Genomic DNA, 17,818 nt, shown 5'->3' with positions numbered 1-17,818 from the left:
CTCTCTCTGCTAGTTTTTGGCAAATCATCTACACATAATGTCAATCCCTCTTACAATTATTTTATTCACCCAGATTCTAACAATTATGCAAATGAATGTGAATAAATCCTCCACATCCTCATTTAGATGTGAACACTATGTATTTTTTTTCTTATACAATGTAGATGTATATGTACCTGTTATCTGTGTTCATGGACAAACGTCACTACTCATTCCTGTTTCTGCTTTTTTTTTTTTTTTTTTGAGAATGGGAAATATATATAGACATTGAGAGGATACCGAAATCCATGGACTGCTTCGTAAGACATCTATGTATGTGTTGTGTACTGAGCATGTGACTGTACTGTGTAACTGCAAATGATACACGTAAAAAAAAAAGAAAAGAAAAAAGTTCCAAACTTATTTTTTTAGAGCACCTAGAAAAGCAAGAAGAGCTCTTTTTTTGTATGGGAAAACAAATCATTTCAAAGAAAGGACCTACACCACCACACATGAAGCGTTTTAATTCAAACCATTTAAATGACATGAGCATGGTAGTACTGGTTCAGTATGACAGACATTTTAAAAGATCAATCTTAACAGACATCGCAGTTGACCATTTGTCATGACAGTGGATGGTGCAGAAAGAGGAAACCGTGATCAGCACTCAGAACCTCTCAGTTTTGAACTGTTTTGCACACTTTCTAGGATCACAAACCTCTGATGGCAAGCTTAAGTAATTTTTGATTATTTTTCCATTTTCACCAACCACCAGAGAATGGGTGATAGACTTGTTGATAGCTCGTGGGATGATGATCATGTAACACATCTGTGAACTAAAAGCCTCTGTCGAAGTGACGGTGCGGTAGCTGTAATTCAATGCGGGCTAAACAGTAACTGTAACCCTTTTCTTTTCTTTTTTTGCTATTATTTGTCTCCGAATATGCATATTTACACGCATTTGCTCTTGAAATTGTTTGGTAGTTCACCCTGGTTAATGGGGGATTGTTGCGCCACTGGAATATTCTACATATGCCAAGTATTTACAGTAGGTATTTGCTCTATGGGATTGCAATGACTAGATTGTGATTGAAGGCTAATGCATAGGTTTGCAATAAATGTTAAATCATTTCATTTGGTCCTTGGTATAACATATAGATATGCACAGATCATGAATATAACACTTCCGTGGCGTCTAACCGATGTCATGCTGCACCAACGTAATGATATTTCCAGTGACGTCTCTTTTTACAGCTGACACGCTGGATCATCACCAGCTTTGTGCTCTTGCACGTCATGATTTACAGATTAAGCACTATACCATAATATACACTTGAGGAAAAAAGTACAAACGGATAATATAAACAATACTTGAATCTCCCATATTACAAAAAGTGGTATTTTGATATGAAAAAAGGTTTAACTGCCTAGAACTTTCTGAAATCTGCTGCACAACTTGAACAGTTTATAAGAAGACATACACTGATAACCTGAGCAACGCTTTGTCATTTCAACCATAGGAGTTCGCAGAGCCTTTCTCCAATCTGAAAGAAAAAGATAAGGCAGAGAGGGAAAATTATTAAATTATTTTACAAATCTACATCATGTATTAAAATGTGTCCATGCAGACGTTAGTACAATGGTAAATGGACTGTATTTATATATATAGCGCTTTTCTAGGCTATCGACCACTCAAAGCACTTTACAATGTATACCTCCATGCCATGCAAGGCGCCAACCTGCTCATCAGGAGCAGTTAGGGGTTCAGTGTCTTGCTCAAGGACACTGACATTCTTTCAGCAGGAGCAGGGGATCGGAGCTGGGGATCGAACCAGCGACCTTCCCATTACCAGACGACCTGCTCTACCTCCTGAGCCATACCGCTGAAGTGTTTGAGTGTTGTGCTCATCAAATAAAGTTATGAAGACTGTTATTGTGCAGCCTTAGCTCACCATCCATCCTGCTCTCAGGGATGCAGGGATGCTGGAGCCCATCCCAGCAGTCATTTGGCGGCAGGCGGGGAGACACCCTGGACAGGCTGCCAGGCCATCACACAGGGCCGACACCCACCCACCCACACACATTCAAACCAAGGGGCAATTTAGTATGGCCGATTCACCTGACCTACATGTCTTTGGACTGTGGGAGGAAACCGGAGCACCCGGAGGAACCCACACAGAAACAGGGAGAACATGCAAACTCCACACAGAGGACGACCCTTCTTGCTGTGAGGCAACCACGCTAACCACTGCGCCACCATGATGCCCCCTAGCTCACCATCATTTACTTAAATGCATTGTGCTCTCTACATATCTCATCCACATGCAAATTCAAAATCCTGGTTTCATGCATACTATGGAAACAAAGTCACTTGTCCAGTAGTCACATGTCAGGCACCATCCCTTTCTTTCTCACCTTTACCTCTCAAACAGCAACTTCTGCTTTGGCCAGGTTTATGTGGCCTTTGCCATAACCTTTGACCTCTATGCAAAAACATCTGTTTGAGGTGCAGGACACCTGATATATACATCCTTCTCTACATCTATTGAACTGATTTATGAATAACTATTGAGCACCTCCAAACCAGTTTATGGCCCCTTGGGTGAACTTACAGATGAGCAGATACGTATCTAAGCAGGTTTTCTTAATGACATAAATGGCGGACATTACGGTGTAACTTTTAGCTATATTTGTATAAATAAAGGCCTACATACGTATCTCATTCTGCTGAGACTCCATTTACTCCTGTGAGATGAGGAGAATGGCGGACGGTGCAGAATGTTTTCGGACGGCTTACGGGTTAATTGTGCTGCAATGTCGATTCAAAGCCAATCCGTGTGTTTCAGAAAGGGAGGTTTGTCCTCACAGCCTCCATAAGTCTACCTGTTGCAATCTTAAATTTGACCTATGTCAATCTCAACTGCATCTAATGAAAGGAGTTTGGTTTGGGACCCGTAATGTGACTACTGAGAATTGGCTCAGGTTGCAGGTAAGGCTTCACATACATCTTAGTCTATGTCTTCGCTGAGCTGAGCCATGGAGGCAGATAGAGATCTGCAGAGGCCAGTTAGCTACTATAGTAAAACCCGGTCGCTGAAAGACTGGGCATTCCTCGGGGGATTTAGCGGCTTGGAAGGAAATACTGAACTAAATCCTGTGTATGGATAACCATCCTTCATAGTCTTGTCTGCAATAGAAAAGCAGCAGAATAACAACCGGGATCAAGGCAACCTTTTTTTTTTTTCATTGGGGAAATTTAAATGAAAGTAATTGTACTGTGAAAACCCATTTATTTTTCAAGGTTTACGTGTAAGTCCATATAAGTTGCTTGTGTTCACTTGTTTTCTATTAGATTATATGTTTAAAGCGGGCATGAAAAACTCCCTTTACTGACAATAACTTTCTAAACAAAGCAATGGCACATCTTAAAATATATTTGCAAAAGGAAAATGTCCATTGTAATTTTTTCCCCTATCACCCCCCCCCCAAACAAACAAACAAATAAATAAATAAAATCCGTTTTACATCACAGTTATCCAGATCTGCCATTAAAAACTCATTTTGTGTCATCGTTTAACATGTCCAATTCTGGGGAAAGATTATTTTACAAAACGCGGGCTGGTTGAAATAGTGAACGAGTTTGAAAGAACATGACTGGCAGCCGAACTGAATGTATTTCATGGGGCGATAAATATCTTCCTAGTGGATACTGACACACAAATGGTATGAAACAGAAGGAGACAGAAGGAGAAACAACTGGAACAGTAAAACTGTGACGCTGCTGATGGATTAACAACTCCAAGGTCAACAGCCTATAGTAGGGTGCAGTCGAAAGGCAAAGCGTGATGCAGATTTATGACACGGCGACAAACGATCTGAAAATCTATAAGCGTGTTTCCGTATTAAACATTTTTACAGACTTCGCAGATCCAGTATGTCCTGCGAACACGTAACTTTTACCCGACCTTCTCGGGGTGAGAAGAAGCTTGGGCGGTGGGCTACTTATATACCGGTGGAGAATGGATCAAGACGCATGCCTCTCACTCCTGAGGTATGCGTGGCCGAGGCTGGAGGCGACACCGGCAGGTGAACATTTATCTGTTCCCACTTAGAAGTGAGTGGAGGAGGTGAAGGCCTCGGGGGAAAAAATGGCCAAAATTACACATAAACAAAAAAAGCAGATAAGAGTGCAAAAAGCACTAAAATAAACTCTGCTTTCTCAAGTGGGCTCTTTATTTTGCGAAGGCGTGTTAAAAGTTCACGTTTTGCATTCAAGGTGTTGCCAGTCTTTTAATTTTATATATTTGAACAACCATGCCGAAGAGGAAAACAGAAAAAACAAAAACATAGGTGGACTACAAACCTAAACCGTATTTGGCAGGGCATTCAATTTTTAGTCATTGCAGCCCCCATAGGGTCTAACACACATCCAAATTTGCAATCTGCTGCATTTTACAAACTAAAATTTTTAAACTTTTGAATAAATTTTCCTCTTACCTACCATACATGGACACACATAATAAGAGGAAAACAACACATGGAGATCCATCAGGTCTCTAATCCATGGTTTGTTGGCGGTCCTTTGCATTTATCCTGCCAATTCTCCCCTAGTGGATCAGCTAGGTAAACAAAGCCTAAGATTTCTTTCCACAAGCTGACTGACGATAAACACTTCTTCCCAGCACGCCAAGCTACTAGTCCAAGTCACCAAAAATTCAAATTCAGCATTTGTAGACTTGCCAATTAAACAGTCGTCGACAAACGATTGTAACTGCTACACAGTAGCAGTTACAATAGTAGCTAAATAGTAAATAGTAGCCTTTTTTTATTTTGGCATGGTGATGCTGGTGGTGTGGCTTGGGTCCTGGGCTGTTCCGGTGGCGTCTGGACACTGCTTGGCATCCTGCGCATCATATTCTTCATACATTTTATAATTCTGTTTATCCTCTTTCAATGTTGTATTCTGTAAATTGTGCAAACACAACATCCATTGCATGTTGTTCGTCTTGGGAGAGAGATCCTTCCTCTGTTGCTCTCCCTGAGGTTTCTTCCCATTTTTCTCCCTGTTAAAGGGGTTTTTCCTTATGCGAGGAGTTGTTCCTTATTCGACGCAAGGGTCTAAGGACAGGATGTTGTGTTACTGTAAAACCCCTTGAGGCAAATTTGGAATTTGGGATATTGGGCTATACCAATAAAATTGACTCAACTTGACAGTATTGATATCACCAGGCCTCATAGTTTATGAACATTAAAGGGACAGCTCACTCCGAAATTAAAAAGACATGTTTTTCCTCTTACCTGTGGCGCTATTTATCCATCTATACAGTTTTGGTGTGAGTTGCCAAATTTCGGAGATATCGGCCATAGAGATGTCTGCCTTCTCTGTATACAATGGAACTGGATGGAACTCGGCTTTTGTGTTGTTCAAAGTGGCAAAAAAAATTTTTTTTTTGAAAAACTCAACAGCAATGTAGCTTTCCATAAATCATGACCCTGTTACTCAAGATAATCCCCAGACCTTGTTGTGAGCAGTTTCAGGTAGGAACTATTTTCTCAGACTGAACTACACCTACATGAAACACAGTTTTGATTTTGGGGTTAACCGTCCATTTAAGAAGCAATATTTAGTGCAAAACAGGATATACTAGGAACAGGATGTGTACGTGTGGTATCAGTTGACAGATCATAAAACTGTCAGAGGATGTGACTGACCTCAAGTAAGACCAGAGCCTTTGGCCAAAAAAATACTTACAGAAAGGGGCTTCTCAGTTTTTGGTGACATGCATGCTAGGGGCAGCACTTTTTTTTCTTTTCAAAATGTTCCTCCTTTTTCGTGCCCAGTTGAATTTGGCCAGTTACCCCACTCTTCCAAGCCATCCCAGTTGCTGCTCCACCCCCTGTGCCTATCCGGGGAGGGCTGCAGACTACCACATGCTTCCTCTGATACATGTGGAGTCGCCAGCCGCTTCTTTTCAGCTGACAGTGAGGAGTTTCACCAGGGGGACGTAGCGCATGGGAGGATCACACGATTCCCCCAGTTCCCCCTCCCCCCTGAACAGGCGCCCCGACCGACCAGAGGAGGCGCTAGGGCAGCGACTAGGACACATACCCACATCCAGCTTCCCACCCACAGACACAGCCAATTGTGTCTGTAGGGATGCCCGACCAAGCTGGAGGCAATGGAGTAGACCATCACACCACATGGATGCCCAAACGCAACACTTTTGTAAATCGCATTATCCACTCTCCTCCTTTGTTGACAAACAAGGTAAAGCATGCACTAGACTTATAAATATCTGTGCGGGCACACGGTAGGCAGCTGCCAGAACATGGATTGAAATACCAGCAAAGAGCCTTGAAAATGTGAAAGCATTGTTGTAAACTGTCTGAAAACTCAAACACTCCAAGTTAAAAAGGCAGCATACGCTGACATTTCTCAAAGAACAAAGCTAAAGAGGGTTGGGGTGTTTTGGAAAGCAGAGATGAGAACTTCATTCAGAGACCCTTTCCATTGTAATGCTTTCAAATACTTGAATTCTTATCTGTCGACGTGTTTCCCGTAAGGCAGGACTCAAAAGCTAATTTGACAGCTCAACTTCACCAGTTCGGTTCAGAAACCGATTCATGGACATATCCCAAGACTGTATGCGTATATGTACAGGTAGTCTCCGGGTTACGAACGAGTTCTGTACAGTTAAGTACAGTTCACATCTAGCGTCAATTAGTCAAATGTTTGTCTTAGTATATAGTATAAACTTAGCACAAAAAGTAAGGAAATTTGTGTTTGGTAGATTATTTCTTTGTTGTAACAATGCTTCTTGGCAATACATCTTATACCGCTGGAAAGCCTGGTTATTTCCCTTTTAAATGGTGCCACATTTGTAAGAAACATGCATCTGTGGGATGAGCAGCAGAGCTGAGTATGTGGGTTGTGCCCATGAAAAAATTGTCAAATCTTCTCTGCCAATGCCAAACAGCTTATTTTGCTGTTGCTGTTGACTCTTGTTTTGAGCTTCTGGTACCCCAGGTGCTGACAATCAGGTGCCTGATATAAGATTTATTGCCAAGAAGCATTGTTACAACAAAGAAATAACCTACCAAACACAAATTCCCTTACTTTTTGTGCTAGGTTTTTACCTAAGACATCATAAATATAATAATGCAGTAATAATAACAAATATAACTACAGTAGAGTATTTATAATTGAGATGCATCACCATCCCTTGCATCAGATTTACGCTTTGAAGCCATGATTATGAGGGTAAACACACAAAAATTTTAAGTCAAAACACAACACACACAACGTTTACATGATCCAGTGGCGTTGTTCTCCCTCGAGCCAACGAACCGCCAAAAACGCGCAGTGTTTTCAGTGTCGCGCAAAGTAGTCCATCCGTTCGTTAGCACAAACCATTGTGTGTAACTGCATTTATAAAAAGAATGGGCTTTACGGAGGTCGGTTCCTAAGTATGGGCATTGATAAGTCGGGCGTTTGGACTACCTGTATATGTGACAGATAGAGAGACAGACAAGACAGACAGACACAGAGGAAGCCAAGCCAATGTAACATGGCTCTCAGCACACGCAGCAGCCATTTGGTATCCACATCTGCAGAGACTTGCTCGACGTCAGGTGAAGAATGTTTGCGAGTTGACTCTGACACAGGGGCCACATCAGTCTCTTTGCGGTCAGTGTGTACCCTTTAATTAGGATTGTCTGACCTATGACCTTTGGAGAGAGCCTCTGCAGGTCATGAAACCCAAGCGGCAGAAAGATAGACCCCGCAATTTTGGAACAGAAGCATGGCTGAGGAAACTGTGCCAAAGGTGATAAAAAAAAAAAATCCAGACATGAAGGATGGCTTCAGCATAAGTCATGTGGAATAGTTTCTTCGGCGAAGAGACTTGTTGTGAGAGGTCTTCATCATACACCAGTGTGTCGGTTGTCATCGCTGTGTCATCCACACATACATCTCTCTGCACGTGAAACGATGCAATACCGAACGCTTCTGCGTCGGTTTTCGCTCTGAGGCAATCCGCGCTCACGTGGAGTTGACCTCGTTCGTCAACGTCGTAACTACTTTAACAAAAAGCAAAGCGTGACCTCATAATATGGGCCGAGTTTCAAAACAATCTAAATTGTTTAGGAGGCAATAAAGTTGGCTCCTCGCCCCGTCTTCTTTCGGTACACAGCCAAACATTGTCAGAGTGTTAGAAATTATGGCCTCCTAAGAAGTCAAAGGACAAATACTGTGGGGTTTATTGGCAAGCCCGGGCTTTCTTTGGCAAGGTATTCTCCTGCTATGCAATTTGGAAATTTGTTGCTTTTAACTGTCGTCAATATTTTTGGCTTAACTAGTAAATGCCTTTCTCCGCTTATTTACAGGAGTTTTAACAAGTGAAATTTGACCATTTGGGTTGCCCTGACCCCTGCCACCGGAAGTGATAAACCCTTTCCAAGTCCATTGCTGTATGCCAGCTGCTGCCATATGTTGTCTGGGAGCTTTTGTGCGTTTACTGTTTATTCAAATAAAATTACAAGCACAGCCACACAAAGCGGGTCACATGTGTAGCACTCTTTAAGAAAGACCACAAAATTACTCGAACAAAGGCCCAAAGTCCATGATCAGGTTGTATAAAAAAACTTTAGTTAGAGGGAAGTGGTTTTATTTGCCGCATTTTGACCAATACTACACATACTTAGACAAAGTGTTTTTGATAATTGTGGACAGGCAAAACCCCATTAGAGAGCCAGACGAGGAATGCTCGGTGGAGGATGTGGGAAAAAACATTCCGTTTTCACTTTCCAACTTGTGGACTGTCCTCAGTACTACTATCGTTCATTCAGCATGGGATGGGAACATCACGTGGCAATATTGTGTAAGCTATCAGCCATAACAATGACACAATGAGGACAGGCTATGCTGTAAATCATCCCTCACAGATCACGTGTGTGTGTGTGTGTGTGTGTGTGTGTGTGTGTGTGTTTATTTGCTTGGGTTTTTTTAAAAAAAATTATTTCTGATTTTTCCCTTTTTCTCCCAATTTAGTGGCCAATCGATCCCCTATTTAAGTTCAAACACCCACCCTCGTACTACATGCGTTCGCCAACTGCAACTCTCCGGCCCGCAGTCTCGAAGGAGACACCTCGCCACTTTCGTGACAAGGCCAATCCAGGCTGAACCACTGCTTTTCCTGACACACACAGAAACGCATTCATGTGACGAACACAAGCCGACTCCGCCCCCCTCCCGAATACAGCGTTGCCAATTGACCTTTCGCAAAGTCCCGCCCCCCTCAGTTACTGTTGCTATGCCCGTGAAGCATTTCAGAACTATCCAGTAAGTAGCCGGAAAACACCAAAACATGAAGGAAGAAATCAGCGCATTGTGTGTGTAAAAGTAACAGTAATAATACGTTAGCTGTATTAGCTATCAATAATAGCTAGTAGCAAGCTTAGCTTGGAGCAGACAGGTATTTTTGTTGATTTTGGATGGATTAAGCTGGCCATGGGGTCTGCTATACTGTGAAATCTATTGCCTAGATGGCGCTTCTTGCGTTCTGGGTTTCGGGAAGGGAAAGAAAATTACACCCCCTCCAAACTTTTCAGATATCTAGTATCCGATTTGCAGATCCCATAGGCACACCGTTTCAGCATTTTGTTGTGTGTTTGAAAGCTTGACGGACCGTTGCTAAGGTAGGATTGGACAAGCACCATTCTGGGGCGGTACTTTACGAAGGATCAATTATTGCTGCTTCATCGAGTCCGGCCATAGTCGGATCTGACGAGACCGGGGCACGAACCCCGGTCCCCAGTGGGCAACTGCATCGACACAAAGCCGATGCTTGGACCGCTACACCACCGCAGACCCTTGCTTGAGGTTTTGCCAGTTTTGTTAACCGCTGTTTATCTCTACATTGAATCTTCTTCTTCTTTTGGCTTGTTCCCCGTTTCTCAGGGGTCACCACAGTGGATTTTACAGTTTCCATGGGTTCTCTGTGAGGGCACAGCACCAATGGCGGCTGTTGTTAACCCGGGCCTTGACCGATGCGGTATGGAGCCTCAACTGATCCAGTATTGTCTTGTCAATCCGCATAATGATTTGGCAAAATTTTACGTTGGATGCCCTTCCTGACACAACTGCTAACCCTATGGACGGGGGCACAGGTAAAGCGCTGGATGGCATCCCAGTATTCATGGACTTGCACCCATGCCTGTCGCCTGTTTATCTCTACATTGAATAATGTATCTAAATTGGCATTAATAAAAACACACAAAAACAAAAAACAACACTTCTATGCATCCTATGCGCACTGCCTGTTGACACCTACCATGTCCTATTGGACTTTAACCTAGTTTTTTGGCACTTACTTACGTTGTCCCCTCCTGACTAGATCCTTGCTTGTGTTGTATTAACTCTCAGATGCACATCGCATTGGATAAAAGCATCTGCTAAATGAAATTGTAACACTCTAAATTAAAAATTTCACGAAGGTGTCCTGGCAGACGGTTTTAAGATTCTTGCTGACTTGTAGAATCTGGAAACTCATCTTGTGTGTTTAGGAGAAAAGACTTGCTTTTTGAAACACATTCCACAGCTGAAACTTATCTAGCGAGTTTCAGGAGCAGGGCCACACCTCAACCGCGCCACTTCCGGCATTCTTATAAATACCCACCTAGCCCTCTCCTCCCCTTCCTCTCTCATACCCCCCCCCCATCCTATTTCTCTGTCTCTCCCACTCTTTCCTCTCCATCATAGAGGGGGTCCGTCGTTCCCTGGGTGCTAAGGTAGATTCCCTATGAATCTTCCCCACAATGTACAAGAACTACGCACATCAATCATTTTTCTTTAATAATTCATTTGTTACGGACTAGTCGGGTCTAGGAGTTAAGGGTTAAGCCTGCAATACTAGTGTTAACCTTGAGTGTGTAGAAAAGATGAAAAACTAGGGAAGAAACAGAAAAAAGGACTGGTTTCCAAGACTAGAGAAATAGTAGGGAGGTGGGCTAGCTTACCAAGGTAGCAGGCTAGCAGGTCCCTCCGACAAGGCCTCGGCCATATGGGTCTCAGCTCCCATAAGCGGCTGACTCCGTCTTGGTATATTAGTTCAGTTTAGGTTTGATGGTCTTCAGCTGAAAAGCTGTGAACTTGTAGTGTCCTGAACAGAGTGTTCAAAGTGGCGTATCCTGAGGCGTATTTATGCAAACTGCCACCATTAATTAACCCCAGGGGATGCACCCACACCTCACAGTGACGTCCTCTTATAAACACTGCTTAACGACACCACCAATCGTTTCTCAATGAAAACCAGTCCAAGTATGTAAGAAAAGGAAGGGGAAAAGGTTAATACAACCCCCATCACTTACAACACATTTAAACTCATCAAGCTGACAGTGTGGTCCTTGCTAGTGAATGACCAATCCTAGACATTTCTCTTCATGCTGAGTCACAAGGCAATACTGGCTTTTTGTTGCTTTGTCCTAGCAATCCAGCCTTGACATCTTCTTACTATCCTACCTGATCTATAATCCAAATGCTATAAACAGAGCACCTGCTTGCAATGTAAAAAGGGGGACAGAAGTAAAACAAAATGTAAGAATCAAAGCCACGTATTCGGTTTTTCTATGGCACTGTAAGTGGCACTCGTTTCTATTGCTTCAGGGGAAAACATCTGCAGAGCGGTCATTTTATTCCTATTGAAAATTGAATTTTACTTAGTTAAAGCATCTGCCACATTAGTGCATTTCATCCAGCCATCCATTATCCAAACCACTTGTCCTGCTCTCAGGGTCACAGGGATACTGGAGCCTATCCCAGCAGTCATTGGGCGGCAGGCAGCGAGACACCCTGGACAGGCCGCCAGGCCATCACAGGGCAGTGTGACGTCATCTCTGTTCTCAGAAGATGGCTCAGATATCTGGACTTTGTCCTGTGTTCAGACCCCGCTAACTATTAGCATAGCATGCTAACTGCACTCGAATGCCTCACCTGTCCATCAGCAGTCTGCCAGAATAAATTATTTTATTGGTTCAGTCATCTTTGTTGTCCCAGCGAGGTCCAACCCCTTCAATGTAAATGCTAACATTTACGTTCACCTTCATATCATATCACATCTGTAGACATGTAGGTCCTGCAGACACAGCCTTTTAATGATCGGTCTGAACACGATCCCTATCCATTTTTCAGTTGCAAGTTTCAGGTTTCAATTCCCCTGACTCTGGCAGTCTCTTATGTAGGCATGTCGAGGGAGTGTCAGTCCTCTTGTTTCCCATCAGGTCCTTCCTGGCTATAAAGCTGCCCAGGTTGGGTGACCTGCCAACCCAAACCACATCAAACTTCGCAAACAGGAAGCATCCACTCACCATTATTACTGGGATGGGGATCCTGCATTCACCACATGCACCATTGTCACCCTGCCATAAGTAGATGTTTACAACTGGTGGCAGGAAAAGATCATCTTTCTGATTTCTGACATGCATTCAAGTGCAAAATAGCTAAAAAGTAATTAGAAATATATACAATTGCAGTCTTATACATTGCTTGCATATTATCTGATTTGTTTGAGCGTTTATGTCATAGGTAAGTCTAGAGACGTGCACAGAGGTATTTATGGCAGGTTATGCTCCCAACCTCAAATGCAAAAACTCCCGAAAGACAAGGAAGCACTGTTTGGGGTCTGATCTCTTCAGCTCCACGTACCCGTGACCTGTCTCTGAACCAACACAACCAGCCCCCTCTAATCAGAGCCCTGACATGAGCCCCGCAAAATATACAGGATGGCTGTGCTTAAGCAATAACCGTGCTGCTATCTAAACCATCATTGGGATTTTATCATGGATCGGGATTAAAAATAAAAACTCACTACAAGTTGTTTGTGGTGAATTTCCATTATTGGGATAATTGTAAATGGGGATAATCATGATAGCCTCACGAGTGACTTGAAAAGCCGTCTCTCTCCCTCTCTCCCCCTAGCCTAATAAAAGGAGTGGGTTTTTCCCCCAAGAAGTGGACCTTTTTACTCCAAGCACAGGATGCCTTATGCAGTATGGCCTTTGACCTACTATGGCAACAAATAAACTATACTTTATAGTATAATAAAACCTGTAATTACGGTTAGTATTGGCAAATATTGGACATTTCAGGCTGAAAGGCATTATATGGTCATGACTATGACTTTATTTTGTTCATATGATAACTGCTGCTTCGTTTCATGGACTCTTTGAGCCTTTCGTCGTCTATTGGGGTAGGTCCCCAACCTGTGTCCCTATGGCTACACCCTTTCTCTCTCTTTCTCTCTCTTTCTCTCTCTCTCTTTCTCGCTCTCTCTTTCTCGCTCTCTCTCTTGCTCTCTCTCACACACACACACACTTTCCTCCCTCCTGCTCTCTCTGAAATATTCCTGATGGGAGATGGAGATGGTTTCCTCCAACATTAGGTTGAGACTTTCTTCCGACAGTCCTCAAGACATGAAAGTCTGATGCTGACTGGAAAATAACACAGTCAAGTCACAGGTCTAATTACACTGTTTATGACCTGTCAGCTCACATCCATTATCCACAACCGTCGGCTGGCGAGGGGGCCTTTCAATTCAAGCTGCCAGCTCGCTCATCACCATCTAAACCAGGTGGGAATGAGTGACTAGTTCATGGTTTCTCCTTCCTTTCCTCTTTACAGTGCCTCATTCACAATTTTACAATCTGAGTTCATTGCGTTTTCCGGGTGAATTACAACATTCCCCATGTTGTAAGGAAAGCCACAGAACAGTTTCTCACCATTGACTCGCAATGGGACTTCAAACAGAAATAGTTCCTCAACTATTAAACAAACAATAAAATCTGTATATCTCCTTGTAGCTTATATATGTAGCGTTGTGTGACCTTTGAACCCTCAGTGCTTCTTGAAAGTTGTTTAGGGAGTCACCAGTAAGACTACTCATGTATAAATAAAAATTACTCTATCATTTCATCATCATTTCATGAACTAGATAGTGGAGACAGTGATTTATTTACATCACTGTAAGTGATATTCATTATGTCAAATACATTTTCAACCCAACACAGGGGTCGCCAGTTTGAATCCCTGTGTTACCTCTGGCTTAGCCAGGCATCCCTACAGACACAATTGGTCGTGTCTGCGGGTGGAAAGCCAGACGTGGGTGTGTGTCCTGGTTGCTGCACTAGCGCCTCCTCTGGTCAGTCAGGGTGCCTGTTCGAGGGGGAGGGGGAACTGGGGGGAATAGCGTGATCCTCCCACGTGCTACGTCCCACTGGCGAAACTCCTTACTGTCAGGTGAAAAGAAGCGGCTGGTGACTCCACATGTATCGGAGGAGGCACATGGTAGTCTGCAGCCCTCCCCGGATCAGCAGAGGGGGTGAAGCAGAGATCGGGATGGCTCAGAAGAGTGGGGTAATTGATGTAAATTCAATTGGGGAGAAAAAAGGGGGGGGGGACATTTTGAACGGCCATATCTACTTCATCAAGCACTACACATGACTGAAGTCTCATGAAATGCCTTTATGGCCTATTTAATATTAGGCCGTCAATAAGAAGCTTGTTTTCTGTGTGAAATGGTCGAGATGCAAAGAGAACATAAAAAAACCCATCGTAAGCTGCATTATCCAAACTATTTTGATCTTCTTGATCCAGGAAATAATCCCTATCAAGCAAATGATCATCCCTATAAATCATGTTGTGGCAATTAGATAAATGCATTATTTCTCCTGTAAAGATGGGGCCACAAGTTTAGTGACAAATCTCTACCCCATGAACCGGATCCATATGCTAATGGTTGGAGTATGTGGTATTGCAATGTACAGAGTAAAGGTGATACTTCAAGAGAGCCTCATAGAACAATGGGGAAAGAAGATGGTGGAGAAGCTTTGGTTGGTTTGAGAGAGTGAGAATTGACACCCTATGATGAGATAGATGCCAGGGATGTCTGAAGGTGGGCTTTTTGTAAAAAGTGACCTGGTCCATGACCGGGTATCTATCTGAGCGGCTGGGGCTTCAGATCTGCAGCTATCATCGGCTGTTAAGAGGAGTGTGAATTCCTTCGGCCTCGGGCCCTGGCCCCCAGTACAGCGCGGTAATCTTCTGAGCCGAAAGAAAGCACAGGTGCAGATGTGGGCCATTCATCCTGAAGCACATGACGATAAGACCAAGAGGACCCATGCTCCCAGTTGTGCCGGATGAATGTAAGCCACCTATAAAGCATGCAGCAGGAATATGTATAGAAAGGAACAAGGCCTTGCACTGCTCAGGCCCGGTACTGTTGACAAGAGTCATACCAGAAATACTCAAAGATGAGCATCCAGCAGCATCTTACTTAAAAATCATATGAAAACCCACAAAAATGATCTAATGCATGCAATCTGTACAATGTCCTTTCTCAGGGCACTCAAGTAAATGATATATACTCCAATACTCTATCTTGCAACCAATAATGAGGCACGCATTTGGATATACTGACATCCACCAACAACTTTTACAGTATTAGTACACAGTTTGTACAAACTCATCAAAGTGATTTGCAAAGTTGGGAACCTTCGACTCACACATGCTAATAACCTTGCACTATCAGTTGATATGTTGGTTATGGTTTCTCTATTTATACAATGTTAATTCAGGATAAGCGGGTTGTAATACAGCCCTCCCAGATCTCGTTTGTGGCCTGGTGACCTGGGGGGGGCTCTCCCTTTACCAACACCTGAGCTGGTTAATTGGTCTAGCAGCTGCAAGAGAGGGTCTGCTGTGGTCTTACCATGTTTCTGTGGGACCGCAATGGAAGAGACCGGCCTGTCTGTCTTACACTTGGCTGTTGAGACTAATGTTAGAGAAGGTGTCGTTTGGATCCTCCTCTGATTAAAGAAAGAAAAAAAAAGACAAGGGTTAACAGTTGATTATGTGTCGGCATGAATCACAACATAAGCTGAAGAACCAATTGCATCAATTCAAATGTCTTGATGGTGCAGACCTTAATGTCACATGTTTTGGTAACAGGTTTGAGTAATACTATGTGCAAATGAAGGCTAAAGAATGTCCATCCTGTTAGGTTTCAGAGTCATTATTTTTGTTTTACGACAATTAACATAAGTCTCCTGTCACTTATTCATATTGGCAAGAAAAAAAAACTGAAGATGGTAGAGTCATTCAGATACTGTGACCACTATCTCTAATGGCATGCTATTTTGCATTGAGAAGAACTACAAGTCCTAAACATGGATTCAATCTCATTTCTTCTGTATGGAGCTTGCATGTTCTCTCCATGTTTGCAGGTTTGCTATGGGTCCTCCAGTTTCTTCCACACTCCAAAGGTGTATGTTTGGTGAACTGAAGACTCCAAATTGCCCATACGGTAGGTGTGAATGGTGTGTAAGTGTCCGTGTGTGTTGGCCTACTGATGGACTGCCAACCTGCCCAGGATGTCACCCTGTTTTCCGTCCAGTGCATGCTGGGACAGACTGCAGACCCGTGAATAATGACAACAATGCCATCTTTCCTCTCAGATATAAATGTAAACTGTGAATGGTATAAATGATTTCTGGGGAAGTTTAGAGTATCAGGTGAGAGTGATGCCCCTCAGGTGTTAATCCCCACAGGCAATAATAATCCAGCCTGTATTCTGCCAAAATAAACAAAGCAGATATTGAATTTGGCTCGGAAAATAACAAAGCGAATGAATTTCTGTATGCTTGTTTACCTTCTATCACCCAGCTGAAATGTGCCAGGCATTTGTGTTGGAATGGGGTTAAGGCAGGGCTAAGGAGATTTTAACTCCCTCACTATTCTGTCGACGTCTGTGTCACAGAGAGGTCAACACTGTACAGGAGCAGCATAGGCTACAACCATGTGACCTCCTGAAAAGTTTTAGCGGGGGATGAACATGGGCAGAAAACAGCGAGTCTGGGGCTATGTGTAGTTCTCCAAAATTGGAGCACCTAAAATAGTGGAAAATATTTGTCTTCCAACAAGGTGTATCTCATTTTGGAAATTGCATTGGATGGAAATTAGCACTAATATCTTTTTTTTGGGGGGGGGGGGGTTCCCCCTTTGTCTCCCCAGTTGTACGCCGGCCAATTACCCCACTCTTCCGAGCCGTCCCAGTCACTGCTCCATCCCCTCTGCCAATCCAGGGAGGGGGCCAGACTACTACATGCCTCCTCCGATATATGTGGAGTCGCCAGCTGCTTCTTTTCACCTGACAGTGAGGAGTTTCACCAGGGGGACATAGTGCGTGGGAGGATCACGCTATTCCCCCCCAGTTCCCCCACCCCCTGAACAGGTGCCCCGACCGACCAGAGGAGGCGCTAGTGTAGCGACCAGGACACATACCCAAATCTGGCTTCCTAGCTGTAGAAACGGCCAATTGTGTCTGTAGGGACGCCCGACCAAGCATGGGGATTCAAACCAGTGATTCCCGTGTTGGTAGGCAACGGAATAGACCGCCACACTACCTGGACGCCCAGCTCTAGTACCTTTTGTTGATGTGATTCGTGGATGTGATTGAGGAAGGCCCAGAAAATTCTCTTTTTATATATTGCATTATATACAAGCCCTTGTAAAATTAATCATTATTTGAATGGTCATAGGTTAACAACCGACCTATCACAGCGCTACTGCTGCTGTTGTCTGCATTTGGCTCTTTAAGGGACTCTGTCAAGGTGTCGTCGGAGATGGACTGCTCTTCATTGGTTTTCATCTCTGGGCTTTGCTCCACAGAGGTAGCAGGCGTGTCTTGGGTACTGTCCTCATTGGATTTGTTCACAGAGCTGGCTACGGACGGCGCTCCGTCTGGAGGGTCTGTGCTAGAATCAACAACAGCTGCAAAAAGACAAGACA

At 43.5% G+C, this 17,818-nt stretch overlaps 1 long non-coding RNA gene across 1 annotated transcript; it reads right to left on the bottom strand.

The window, feature by feature from the left end:
• Nucleotides 1–402: 402 nt before the first annotated feature.
• On the bottom strand, nt 403–17,796 carry LOC130113386 (uncharacterized). Its single transcript, XR_008810281.1, has 3 exons — nt 17,582–17,796; nt 15,741–15,837; nt 403–1,523 (listed from the first exon to the last, which is right to left on the bottom strand). It is a non-coding gene; the product is annotated as an uncharacterized LOC130113386 (long non-coding RNA).
• Between the last annotated feature and the right edge of the window lie 22 nt (nt 17,797–17,818).

The sequence above is a fragment of the Lampris incognitus genome, chromosome 5 (genome assembly GCF_029633865.1).
Source record: "Lampris incognitus isolate fLamInc1 chromosome 5, fLamInc1.hap2, whole genome shotgun sequence".
Classification (NCBI taxonomy): Eukaryota; Metazoa; Chordata; class Actinopteri; order Lampriformes; family Lampridae; genus Lampris; species Lampris incognitus.
Note: the sequence above shows the minus strand (reverse complement) of the source record. Positions and strands in the feature narration are given on the sequence as shown.